Raw genomic sequence first — 15,362 nt, 5'->3', positions numbered from 1 at the left:
CAGTAAGAATAAAACTCAAAATTCCACATAGCAAACATAATGAATCGAACAGTAAGTGTTTTCTTTGCAGGTCCTCTGAATATAATATCTGAAATTATTACCAATGCCTAACTATTCTGAATAACTTCTACCTACTTCACATACACAATACATGTCTAGGTAGGACAATGAGTAAGCAACGGAGTAAAGGGAAAAGTTGGGGGTATTCTTATATTATACAATGATGAATCTGCACTCTACAATTTAGAAAATAATGTGTATATTCATTTTATTACCAGCTAAGTGTATAACATTTTTCATGGCTTGTTTGTACAAATTAATCACCTCTAGCCAGAATGGACTTAGCATAGTGCACAGCTCATATTTGCAGGCATAAGTTAGATTCATTGTTTCACGAAGCACCTCTGACATGATGATGCCAAGAGAATTAGGAAATAATGCAAGGGATTATAAGGTGAGAATCACCAATACCATGGAACTCAACTCAAACCTGACCACAAGACCAAAGGAATAAGACTCAGTTCTGAAATGACTGACAAACTCTGTCTCACTGCTTTTAGAGATTCTGTTCCCTATAAAGTCTAGAATGGAGAAGAAGGCAGATTTTCTCAGATATTGATCATCTTCCTCCCTCAATGAAAATAATCTTGAACTTTCAATTCCTATCTCTGTTTACCTGTGTAATCACAGTCAGAATGCACTAGAGTATTGTAGTTAAAAAAGAAAGAGGATTCAATGATTCATTTTTCTTTTTAAAATTTATGTATTTTCATATCTTACTGACTTAATAAAAATAGAAAAAATTATGGCTAAAGTTCTCTATGAGAACTGATATATTGGTTCAGTATGTGTCTTAGGGTTTCCATTGCTGTAAAGATGCACCATGAACATGGTACCTCTTCTAAAGGAAAATATTGAGTTTGGACTGCACTATACTTTCAAAGGTTCAGTCCATTATCTTCATGGTGTGAAATATGTAGTGGTGTAGGAAGTTGTGCTGCTGGAGTAGCTAAGAGTTCTATAACTTGACTTGCAGGCAACAGAAAGACTGTGTGCCACACTGTTTGTCACTTGAGCATAGGAGACTCCACAGGCCACATGCACCTTGATACAATTCCTCCAACAAAACCTCCCCGACTCTATCAAGCTACCCTTCCAATAGGTCCAATTCCTGTGGACCAAGAATAAAAATACCTGACTCTGTGGGGGGCCATACCTATTCAAGCCACCACAGTGGGTAAATAAAATCAGCTGCTACAAATCCTGACAAACTGAGTCTGAAGCCTGAGAAATACACACTTAAAGGAGAGACAAAGTCTGCAAGGTATCCTCTGACCTCCACAACCCATCCCCAAGAAGACACACACACACACACACACACACACACACACACACACACACACACACACACACACATAAAAACAAATTTAAATTTCATAAAATTTAAAATCCTATATTATTTTAATCTAGTCATTTTGTTTAGCTCAGGATTGTCACCTTTATGATAGACAAGGAACAAATAATATGGTTTCATTTGTGAAAATGAAGTAGAATAGTATGTGCCTGCCTTGCATGTTACAGAAGATGTGATAAGCATTTCCCTTAATCAAAGTTTTCATTCTCTTTTAATATAAGAACAAATTTAATTGTAAGGCCAAGTGAAAGCAGTTTCCTCATTTCTACAGCATTGTAATAATTTGAAAAGTTGGAATTTGCATTAGAATTACTCAGTTTCCCATTTATCTATTTACTGGAAACAATCTAATTACACTGAACCATGCCTTCTAGATAATATTATAAGAAACATTTTAAAAAATAAATAAGCTAAGTTTAAAATGAAGTATAAAAAATCATCCTGTTGAATTAATAAGGACCTACAATCAGACTTAAATGTATATTTGAAGACTTTGAGAGGTTTGGGATGATTTTATTGATTTAAATTGTTCCATGTATTAGTGTCTAAGTTCAGATGTTTCTATATAACCCCTAGTTGATATGTTAACAAATGGATTCTTCAAAAAATAATTCAATCTTAAAAGCTGTGATTGTGATATATATTCTTATGAAAGTGCTTTGGGGCCACCTTTCCTATGTCAAAATATAGGGTATACAACAGTAAAAGAATAAGATTGGCCAGATTCTCAACCCAGTGAGAAAATGCCTAGTATAAACAGTGGAAAATTGGAAAGGTTCATTTTAGTGATACATTCAGAGGTTACAGACCATTGCAGTCAGATGATGCCATTGTTTCTGGGTCATATAATGCAGGGCTTAATGGCAGAATAGTTTTGAATGAAATCACTTGCTGCCTACAAATTTTAGCCATGAAACAGACAGATAATGAAATGAACCAAGGCAAGAAGTACATCAAGAGCATGGAACCAGTGTCCTACTTCTTCCAGTAATCTTGCCTTCCTGACTCTGAGATTTTCCTATCAATGATATCTATGTATGATACAATAAATAGTCTGTTGTGAGTTACATGTTTATCAAGGCCCTTGAACAAGAACCTGTGATGAACAATTTGAAGAATGAGTCTTTGTTCAGATTTTCTATCTCTTCCATAATGAATGTAAATTTTTACCTAAAATTTTAGCCATCTGGAGACATTCTAAAGATTCTAAGGCATTAAGTTAATAGTCAAATTTCTTATCTAATATGTTCCAAAACCATGGCCTGGGAAATGAACCTGTAAATATAAGCTCAACAGTAACAGGTAGAAAAGAGACATTCACCCTTGAAAGCAGTACTCTAGTGTCACAATAGCAATTTAGGGATTGCATTAATTACTTTTCTTGTCATGATGAAATAACTGATAAGGATTGTTGGGTCATTAGTTGAAACTACATGTTCCCAGGATCATGAGACCGCTGATTACATTGTATCTACAGGCAGAAATCAGAGAATGTTGAATGTTGTTCTCAGTTCACTTTCGCCTTCTTATTTAGTTCAGAACCCCAGTTCATTTGGATGGTGCTGCCCACATTCAGGGACTATACATCTTCTTTGGTTAAATGTCTCTGGGAAATCACTCATAGACATACCATATTCTAATTCCTAATCCAATCAAGTTGACAGTAAAGGTTACTTGCCATAGCAACTTATTTTCAGAAAGATTACCGTGCATCAAAGTTTTATTTGAAGACCCTCACACAGGCATAATACTGCTGAGTATAAAGAAACACAACTGATATTTGCTGTTGCTTGATTATAAATACACTTCAAAATTGCCTAAATGGCATCATCAATATCAGTGTGAAGAACATGCATCATTTTTGTAAGAAATCAAATTGTAGAAGAAAGAGAAAATACAGACTTTATGATGTGATAAATCATATGAGATTGTATATTTTTGGAAAGATCAACTTACATTTTCTTAGAATTATAATATTGTTTCTATGCTGTAACTGAATAAAAAGATAATTGGGTAGGGTTTGCGCTGAAGAGTTTTTTATGTTTATTTACATGTGCCTCATAATATCTTCATAACAATAAACACATTTATAGTTTTATGATTTATCTGATGCCTTTTTAATCTTTACAGGGTACCGAAGAGATGATTAAATAGTGCAAAATAATTATTTTCCTGAACCTCACCATAGTTAGATTTTTTTGTATCTCTTATTATTTCCTTTGACAATCAGTAAAACTCCTGGATTCTCTTAGCCACCTCATTCCTATTTATTCACTTGTGTATCATTAGTGAATGGGTAGCTAGATAAAGTCTGGCCCACATCTATGATGAAAATTGCTTTTTACATATACTTTTTGCTGGTGGCTCTGTAAACAATGCCTTCTGCTTTTAGTGAGTGGAATTCAGAATGATTAATTCCTGGGTTATTAATAGATGTTGTTTCTGAGAGGTAAATAGAAGAGCCAATTAAGCAAATGTGTTTGTTACAAATCAAAGAGCATTTCCACCTGCCAAGCTGCTGTCCCTTTTCTGGGTAAGAAATGCACATCTATTTGCTTAAATAAGACACCAGTGACTGAAAATAAATATTCTTCTCAGGTCTCGCTTAGAGAATCAGTGAGTCAATTGGAGTTCCTCACAAAATATGAGTGAGGTGTTTGATTTTGTCTTTTTCTCTTTTATTAGATATTTTCTATTTACATTTCAAATGTTTTCCCTTCTCTCGATTTCACATCCATAAGGCCCCTATACTATCCCCCTCCTCCTTCTTCTATAACAATGTTTCCCCTCCCCAACCACCCTCCTTCTTGCCTCCCCTGCTCTGACATTCCCCTGCACTAAGAAGGCCCAGTCTTGGCAAGACCAAGGGTTTCTCCCCTCAATGGTGCCCAACAAGACCATCTTCTGAGGATTTTCTTATACAGATATTTGTGACAAAAGTAAAAGCCCATTAGTGGAAAGTCGTCCACTGCAGAACTCTCAGACGGTACTACTGGTAAGCAATCCTCCTTTCCCCAGAAGCCTCTTCTTATTTATAATCTTGGAAACAGTCTTATGGATGTTTCCTTTGCTTCATAAAATCTGTCTGCCTGGACTAATGTGTTTAACATACTTGCTGAGTCATAAGACCTTTCCTTTTCCTTACAGAAGAGATCACTTTAACTCTGCAGAAATAGCGGCACAAGCACTGTGGTTTGGTAGCTAGGTAGCTATTGCCATTTAGAGACCAGAGACCTTGCAATGTGTTTGTAAGAAGCAATGACAGGCATCATGACAAGAGCCTCTTTGACAACAATGACATCTGGTTTGATATGTCATGGTATGTCACTTGAAAAATAGTCAAGTGCCTTAAATCATGAACCTCAAACACATGATCTAAACAGCAGCAATAATGAAAAACTTGGTAGGTAAATTATGGATTAAGTAATACAGTGCACACACAAAAAATCATCTTGCAAAATGCCAATCATACACTGTTTAATCTATCTGTTTTACTTTTCAATTCTCTTTCTTCAACAAGCTTTAGATATCAATATTTTGGGGATTCATAATAATCAAAGACGGTGGGAATATTAAAAGTTTGTTCAGTCTCATATGTGCAATAATCTAGAAAAGAGGAACACCCTGATCTATAGTACCAAAATAACCACATTTTCTTCCATGGTCACCATAATAAACTACTATTATTAAAAATATTAAGAAATGAATTGTTACACTTTAAGCCTTTGATATCAATTTTCATGTAACCACCACTTGACCATCATGTTGGTCTAGGGTCAAATTCAGGTAGGCCCATATTTTCAAAAACACCATTATCTACTGAGAGATTTAACCAGTCCTTGTAAATAGAATTTTATTGATTTTATAAACAGTGGATCTGCTTCTACATGACCTGAACATAATGGATTTTAGTACACCACTAAAAATTTGGTTAACATTACAACCACAAAATCACTGCAACTTCTATTATAAACTTCAAAAGTCTTATCCTAGAACTTATTAGATATGTTTGTGCTATAGTAAATTGAATCTGGGTAATGTAAAAATATATTAACTCTGAATAAATGAGATACCCATTTAGCTTCAATTTATTTGCAGAAAGTATTCTCATTCTCATATTTTGTATGAGGAACATATTTTAAGGTTTGGTCTTTGCGATGTATTATAATGCTAAGTAATGGACACCAAGGCTTGGTTGTTCGCAGGGACAAGAGAATCTTCATGTACAATGTGACCATGCTCCTTAATTTAAAATTATTAGTTAATAAATAAAGAATAGACACAGAAAATGTGGTACACAATGGAATACTACTCAGCTATCAAAAACAATGACTTTATGAAATTCATAAGCAAATGGATGGAACTGGAAAATATCATCCTGAGTGAGGTAACCCAATCACAGAAAAACACACATGGTATGCACTCATTGATAAGTGGCTATTAGCCCAAATGCTCAAATTACCCTAAATGCACAAAACACATGAAACTCAAGAAGGATGACCAAAATGTGAATGCTTCATTCCTTCTTTAAAAGGAGAACAAGAATACCCTAGGGAGGGGATAGGGAGGCTAAGTTTAGAACAGAGACTGAAGGAACACCAATTCAGAGCCTGCCCCACATGTGGCCCATACATATACAGCCACCAAACTAGATAAGATGGATGAAACAAAGACGGGCAGGCTGACAGGAACTGGATGTAGATTTCTCCTGAGAGACACAGCCAGAATATGGCAAATGCATAGGCAAATGCCAGCAGCAAACCACTGAACTGAGTACGGGACCCGCATTGAAGGATTCAGAGAAAGGACTGAAAGAGCTTCACGGGGGTTGAGACCCCATATAAACAACAATGCCAACCAACCAGAGCTTCAAAGTACTAAGCCAATACCTAAAGACTATACATGGACTGACCCTGGGCTCCAACTGCATATTTAACAATGAATAGCCTAGTAGGAGCACCAGTGGCAAGGGAAGCCCTTGGTCCTGCCAAGAGAGAACCCCCAGTGAACGTGATCGTTGGGCGGTAACGGAGGGAGGATGAGGAGGGGAACACCCATATAGAAGGGTAGGGGGAGGGTTAGGGGGATGTTTGCCTGGAAACCAGGAAAGGGAATAACAATTGAAATGTAAATAAGAAATACCCAAGTTAATAAAGATGGAGGAAAATTATTAGTTAATAAAGATTCTAATGGCTAATATCTGGGCAGAAGAGAAACAGGCTGGCTTGGTGGTTCTTGGGCAAGGGATCTGAGAGGAACCATGAAGACGGAGATGGAGAAGGTGGAGAAAAGGAAGATGCCATGACTTAGGTAAGTCATGAAAGCATAGCCAGGAGGCCATTCTGAAATCAATGGCCAACTGAAATTAAAAGTAGACAAGATGGAACATGGCAAATTAAGACTATTCCAATACCTTAGAGATTAGATACCTGCCCAACTATAGTTTAAATTCAGGCTTATTATAATAAAAAAAAAAAAGTTATGTCTTGTACAGGACCTGAATGATCAAAGTTCAGGCAGAACCCCCAATTGAGAATAAATATTTTCTACAACAATCATTTTGTAGTCCACCATCTGGAGTTGTTTACCAAGGAAACTGTAATATTTAATTTAACTCCAATGATCTCCGTGGCTGTGATGTAGTTTGAATGTGAAATGTTCACCCAATATAGTCAGGTATTTGAATTACTTGTTCCTCCTCTGGTGGTTACAGATCCTTCAGTAAGGAGAGCTTTGCTAGAGAAAATGAGTATTGTGGATTTGGATTTGAGGTTTTACAGGCAGTCCTTAATCTTCTTCAGTCTGCCTTTTGATTTAGGATACAATGTGATCCCCTAACCTCCTTTATCTGCTGCCCTGCCTTCAGTACAATGTTGGACTCCATTTCTTTGGCTCTATACGTAAAATAATTCCTTTCTCCTTTAAGCTGTTTTTTGTCAAAATACAATATCAAAACAGCAGAAGAGATGCATATAGACAAACATCTTCACTTTGAAAGGCACCAGAAATGTGACATTTCACATTTACCAAAATTGTACCAAACTCTCAAATTATTGTATTAAACTAATAAAGGAAGAAGACTTTTTGCTTAGGAAATAAAGCACTAAATTACAATCATATAGCCACAAATGCAAGCTCAAGCTTTTTCTACAAAAGGTGTAACAACATAGATATTTTTTGGGGTTTTTTTTTTGTTTGTTTGTTTGTTTCTGGATTGAAAACTTCTGTTGTGCTAAAAGCAAATAAACACCTTAATCCACCCAACAGTTGACAGGTTCTGGTTTAGTTTTGGTGTTTTGTTTTGTTTATAATCTTAGATTTTTAAAATCTACTTTGAAGCGGGTTCTCAAATGATTTGAGCCTCCTTCTAGCCTAACATTCAAAATAGAATAAGGGGATGTGGGCCAGTACAAAAGTAGTTATTTGAGGTGATTCCAATCTGTTTGTAACCTTACCAACAGTCCAGTTTAATGCTGTCAGAGTTCCAAACATGAATTAGCAGGGTGGCACAATCATGCAGAAACATCTAGGCCTCGTCTGAATCTATATAATTCATCAGGAGCAATCAGAATTATCCAAGGGGTCCAGGAGAAATTATCTACAGTGCATATCTCACCATAAATAAGAGCAACAGAGATAAAAGTTTAAGACCAACAGTGCATTGGAAGGCTCACTATACAAGCATATTGTCACTGTCCATTGAGTCCAATTTATACTCTCTCTACATATCATGTGTCCTCCCATGGGTCTTGCCTCAAAACACCATGTGAGTATGTATCACATGACACTATAAGAATCTTCAATTACTATTCCATAGTTTTGCTTAAAAATAGTCTTTTCTCTAACATTAAAATTCTACAAATAATAAAAATAAAAGAATCATCAAACCAGAACTTTATATCATATTTTAAAGAAATAGCTTATGAATAAGATAGTCAAGAAAGTCTAAAACAAACTTAAATTTCTATCAATATACAATAAATGCAAAAAAATCTGAAATTTCTGCCAATGTATAATAATAAACAAATCAAGTATATATATATATATATATATATATTTGCTTCCTGCTAAATTGGGGCAAATAATTTATGTTTGGACCTCAAGAGGAAAAATTATTAACCTCATTTGGAGGTATGGACTAGCATGTCTAATCTCTCTTTAATGACTCTATATATAATCTATGTGGTTTTGGTCCAGTCTATGGGTGATGGATCATTTGTGCTTTCATTTTGAAGTTGATATGCATGCATATTTTGGAGAAATCAGTAACTGAGGCAGTCTGACAGAAGAAATCACATGGGCTACTTTAAGACATTCATGCATCAGCTGGTAAAAGGTTTCCCCTGTTCAGATATAAGCTTTACAAGTTTCACAGATAACCATATTTTTCCAATCACCTTTAGTACATAAGAATAACCACATGCCTGTTTTAAAACTATTACATATTTCCATTCTAGTATCAATACAATCCTATAGTGTATTGTTTGGGTCAATACCTCAGTTTTTTCCAATAATCCAGTGTCTCCCAGCTGAGGTTGTTTCATTTTCACCAACATTAAAAATAGTAACAGTTAACAAATCAATATTTAGGCAGTGTCAGGGCAGGGGGTTACTTACTTTACCTCTAGTTTAATAAGCATCTCTTTTGAAATATGATCAGCACTTTCCATAACTGCTTGTCATGTGGAAACATTTGGAGTACCAGTAATATGCTTTTTATTGTAACTTCCAAGTAATTTCTTCATCTTATCAGATACATATGTGGGATTGCTATTGGCATTAAATTTTGCAGGTATCCCCATAATTGCCATTATTTCTAGTAATGTGTAATTATAAAACCAACCTCTTTGGAACTTAAAGAAGTTCCCATAGAAACACTGAATATATGTTAGTGGTATGCTGTAAATATCTTTTTTTCCAAACTCTGAAAATTGAAAAATATTCTTCCACCAGATGTCCTTTGTTTTGGTATCTTGGGAGTATCTACCAATAGGAAATGGAATTTAGTTTATAGTGATTATGTAGATCACTTTTTTTTTACTTTTTTTATATTTCTTTGATTTTTTGCCAACTGATGTTTTTTTTTCCTTGAAACCTTACTTTTTAGTAGGTTTTATCATATAATTTGGAGACTTCTTACACATTTCCTATTAGTAAATGATGGGTTTTATAATTTCCTTGTACTAATAGATCAGATAAACCTGTATGAAATAAAATTTGAGTAACATGTAGCAGATGGTTTCTATTTTTGATGATCGGTTGCAATTTTATAAATAATATGGTTAATTCTGAATTGTTAGGTACAAATTAAGCAGTCTATATATGCAAAACAATTATTTCTACACATCAAGAATCCATAATTATGTTAAGATATTTAGGATAATCAAATAATAGCACAAGGATTGCATATAATTCTGACTTTCAGATGGATGTATAGTGAATTTTGAGTATCTTTCTTATATTGTCTGATTTATAACCTGGGATCTCATTTTGTTGCATCCTTAGAGAATATTGGTGCCTCTGGAGTCGATATTCTCTTTAAGATACTTGGAAGAATCCAGTTAGTTCCTTTTATAAATTGTATATTTGATTTTTGATTTGTTATTAATTTTACCCAAGTAATTACTAAACACTCTTTTTCTTTTTTTTCTATTTTTTCCATCTTTATTAAATTTATTCTTTAATTTCTTTTACAGTCCAGACTTTATACCACTCCTAATCCACACTCTGATTGTTCCACATCCCACACCTCCTCTAAGAGTATCTACCCAGCCACTAAACCAATGTCCATCAATCCGCCCCACTCCCATGGACCTCAAGTCTCTCAAGGATTAGATGAATCTTTTCTCATTGAGTCCAGACCCAGCAGTCCTCTGCTGTATATGTTTGAGGCCTCATATGAGCTGATGCATGCTATATGGTTGGCGGCTCAATCTGTGAGAGATCTCTAGGTTTCAGTATAGTTGAGATTTCTGTTCTTCCAGTGCAGTTGGGTGCCACAGGGGTCACAAGTTTCTGTCCATCGGTTGGGTGTAAATATCTGCCTCTGACCATTTATGCTACTTGTTGAGCCTGTTTGAGGGCATTCATGATAGTATTCTGTTTGTAAACACACAATAGCATCAGTATTAGTATCAAGCCTTGGGTCCTGCTACTGAGCTGGGTCCCATTTTAGATCTGTCACTTGAACTCCTTTTCCGCAATCTTTTCTCCATTATTGTCCCTGAAGTTGTTTCAGACAGGAAAAATTGTGGGTCAGAGTTTTTGACTGTGAGATGGCAACCCCATCTCTCCACTTTCTACTGGAGGTAGACTCTACAAGTTTCCTCTCACAAATATAGGACATTTCATATAAGGTCCTTTCCATTGAGTTCTGAACATCTCTCACCTCCCAAGTATCTGATAAATTCTAGAGGGTCCCCAAACTCCTACATCCAGGGGTTGACTATTTCTACTCTTTATGCTAGCCCTCAGTTTGGCCCCCACTCCATACTTTATCATGTTCCCCTCTTCTACTTTTTTTCCACTTTCCTAACCAGATCCCTCCTTTCCCCCTTCTGTGATTGTTTTCTTGTCTGTTACAAGTGGGATTGAGGCATCCTCACTTGTGCCTTTACACTTATTAGCCTTCTTGAGTTTTGTGGATGGTATCCTGGGTATTCGGGCATGTTTTAACTAATATCCACGTATTAGTAAATACATACCATGTATGTCATTTTAACTCTGAATTACCTCAAACAGGATGATAATTTCTAGTTCCACCTGTTTTCCTGCATAACTCATGATGTCCTCGTTCTTAATACCAAAGTAGTATTCCATTGTATAGACAAACCACATTTCCTGTTTCCGTTCTTCTGTTATGGGGTATCTCAGTTGTTTCCAGCATCTACCAATCACAAATAAGGCTGCTATGAACACAGTGGGGTACTTGCCCCTGTGTCATGATGGAGGGGTGGGACATCATTTGGGTATAGTCCCAAGAGTTGTACAATTGGATCTTCAGGTAGATCTATTTCCAATTTTCTGAGGAACCATCAGATTGATTTCCAGAACGATTGTACAAGTTAGCAATCCCACCAGCAATGGAGGAGTATTTCCCTTTTCTCTTATCCTTGCTAACATGTGCTGTCACCTGAGTTTTTGATCTTAGCTATTCTGTTTGTTGTAAAGTGGACTCTCAGGGTCCTTTTGATTTGCATATTCCTAATGACTAAGGGCTTTGAATATTTGTTTAAATCTTCACAATTTAATAGTATAATTGATTGGTTAACAATCTTACATCATTTCCTTTTCCTTCAATGGCTGCTCCCCCACTGACCCTTCTAACTTTCCCAACCAAAAATAAAAAAATAAATACATAAAAATAAAACAAAAAATAAAAGAGAGATAGATAGATAGATGATAGATAGATAGATAGATAGATAGATAGATAGATAGATAGATAGATAGATAGATAGAGGGTAGTCAACTTTAATGGCCTGTACCTTAAATAAAAAATAGATCTAAATCATTCCCCTCTCACATCCCCCACAAGAAACCCTCTATTGTGGAGAACTTCTCTTCAGTATCATTATCATACTTTTAAGAGAGTTCTAATCAATGACTTCCTTTTGGGCTGCTATTTATTTGTGGATTGTATGGGATGCAATCTGGTAGGTGTTTCACAGAAGCTTTCCTTGTCCCTCTTTCACAATTATGAGTCTGTAGTCACCGATATCATTATTTACAGTCAGCTGGGAAACATACTATGAATATCCCCATGATTTCTTCATAGAGCACAGATAACAAGCATGACTTTGCCTTCAGTAGGAACATAGACTCAGACAAGTAACTCAGAAGCAATCTAGAACATGAACACCATCATGGACTCACATGATAGGACAGACTACCCATATCAATACATATCCCAACCACAGTGAAGTATACAGACATCAGAATAGCTTCAGGATGGAGCACAGACAACAAATATCTGCATAGCCTTTTGTGGTAACATGGCCATATACATCACCACAGATCCCAGCTACATTAAGACTGAGACCCAGACATTATCCATAGCAGCAGCATGGACCCAGATATCACCAGTTCCTTTAATGGCACCATAAAGCACTCACAGCAATAGAAAAAAAATAATTTATTAATTTTGAGAAATTCATACATGAATTCTGCATCTCTACAACTCCTGCCCACTCTGCCCCTAATTCCTCCCATGTTCACATACAAATTACATGTATATATATTTAAGAAATCAAATATGAGTGTATTGTGTGTGTGTGTGTGTGTGTGTGTGTGTGTGTGTGTGTGTGTGTGTTGGGCTGAAGATACTATCCTATGTAGGAGTTTCCTTTGATTTGAAACCTTCCATATTGGAGGTAAGCTCAATAAGATATAAGAGATGAACTAACAAGGTATTCTAAATGGAGGGAAAATGTTTCATTCTGTAGCAAAATTCTTAAAGCTAAGGGAGTAAACAATGCAGAATGACTTCAAGGAGTCTGATACTGCCAGATTCAGTAGACTTTGGCCTTTCCTAAGCTTATATAAAAATTATATACCACCAAGAGAAGCTCTGATGAGATGAGCTGTCTAGAAGAGGCTCAGATAAGCAGAAACAGGTAGAAGTAGACAGCAGCTAAGCTATCCGGAATAGGGTATAACTATCTGAGCAGCCTGAAAGAATTACCTTAAAATGTGAGGAACTGCAGACAAGTTCTGTAGTGCAATTCTGGCCTCCAGCTTTCATGACCTGTCTCCCATGCTAAGCTGGATTTTACCTGATGAAGTTGTGTGAGTCATTTCTATTCATGTAAATAATCCCTTACACATACTCCAGTAACTCCAATAGAACATATTTGTACGACAAGTTTGACTTTGGTACAACCATACTTTATCCTACTGCTGATACTCTAATTTGGATAAGCAGATGTTTGATCATGTCTTCGAAGGATTATCACATAGTACATGGGCTCAGTTTATAAAGGATCATGCTGACGAGACTGATGGCATGTGTTAGATACAGGGATGCTTTCTATGGAAGAGCAGAACTGATTCATACAAGTTTTCTTTTTATCTGAACATTCATGCCACACACGTGTGTCTATACACACATGTATACAAACAAAGCAAATTTTTAAAAGGCTATGTCTTTTAACCTGAAGGAATGCAATATTGTTTTCAAAAACTAATAAATGTCTGGTACACATTATGAACATAATTTTTTATTCATGTACTTGTTAATATGAACATAGTGCTGTACTTTGGATCAAGTTTGAGAAATGTAACAGTGTTTGAAAAAATAATATTTCACTCAAACAGCCTGACTCAAATATCCGTGACTTAAAGAAAGAAAGAAAGGAAGGAAGAAAGGAAGAAAGAGAGAAAGAAAGAACGAGAGAAAGAAAGAAATAGAGAGAGAAAGAAAACTGCACTACTGCACTTTCTATGAGGGTTTTAAAAGAGGTGATCTTTATCTTTAACCAGAGAGAAAATGTGAGCTTAGTGTGGCAGACCATGCCTGCAATCCAGCACACAGAAGGCTTAGGAAGTAGGATCAAAATTTTGATTTCTGAGGAAGATAGTGAGATTCTTTCTTAGAAAATAGATAACACATAAAATAGTGAAATTCACTCAAAATCTATACTTAAACATCTAATGACAAAATAAAATGGTCACAGTAACATTAACAGAAATAAATATTCTTTGAAATTTTGTCATCTAAGCTTTGTGAAAACTACTCTATATACACTGTTTAATTTCATAATTTTCTTATTCCTAGTAGTTACTTGAAAATTTTACACAATGGATTTTGGTAATATGCTCCCCTTTACCCTTTACCCATGCTTCTTTGTTTATTTCTCTATTCCCTAGCTATCCAACACTGTTATTAAAACTAAATGCAATAAATAAATAAATACAATTTAATTTTTTAAATTAAATTGTGTGAAAGTGAATGTGAGCAAATGCCTGTGCCTACTCTTCCAGTAGAGTCCAGAAAAGGGTTTTGAATTTGCTGGAACAGTACATTAACTTGTAAGTCAACCCACATGAATTCTGGGAAATGAACTTTGTTTCTCTGAAAGAGTAATATGTGCTCTTTTACTCTGAGCCATTTATCCAGCAGCTTATTTCATCTTTACATATTCCAAGACATAAAAGTTATTAAAATTTGTGCTGGTTTGACATATATATATATATATATATATATATATATATATATATATATATATCAGTTTGACACAGAAAATCCCTCCATTAGATTGCATTTATTTTTTTCATTGGATTTTTTTTCATTTACATTTCAAATGTTATTCCCTTTCATGGTTTTCTGGACATAATCCTCCTATCCCCTCCCCCTCTCCTTCTATGAGTGTGTTCCCTTTCCCATCCACACCCCCTTTCCGGCTCCCTTCCCCCACCCACTGACATTCCCCTACCCTGAGGGTCCAACGTTGGCAGGATCAAGGGCTTCTCCTAACACTGGTGCCCAACAAGACCATCCTCTGCTACACATGTAGTTGAAGCCATGGGTCAGTCCATATAGTCTTTGCTTTTCTTTTCTTTTTTTTTTTTTTTTTTTTTTTTTTTTTTGAGCTGGGGACCAAACCCAGGGCCTTGTGCTTGCCTAGGCAAGCGCTCTACCACTGAGCTAAATCCCCAACCCCATGTATAGTCTTTGGATAGTGTTTTACTTCCTTGCAGCTATGGTTGCTTGGCATTGTTTATCTTATGGGATTGCAAACCGCTTCAGCTCTTTCAATCGATTCTCTAATTCCTCCAATGGAGGTCCTGTTCTCAGTTCAGTGGTTTGCTGCTAGCACTTACCTCTGTAATTGTCATTAGATTGCCTTTTGATCTAAGAATATGGTAACAAGTTTTTTTTTGTGTGTGTGTGTGTGTGTGTTGGTTTGTTTTCTTTTTTTTTTTTTTTTTTTTTTTGGTTTGGTTTGGTTTG

The sequence above is a fragment of the Rattus rattus genome, chromosome 10, assembly GCF_011064425.1.
Source record: "Rattus rattus isolate New Zealand chromosome 10, Rrattus_CSIRO_v1, whole genome shotgun sequence".
NCBI lineage: Eukaryota > Metazoa > Chordata > Mammalia > Rodentia > Muridae > Rattus > Rattus rattus.
Note: the sequence above shows the minus strand (reverse complement) of the source record.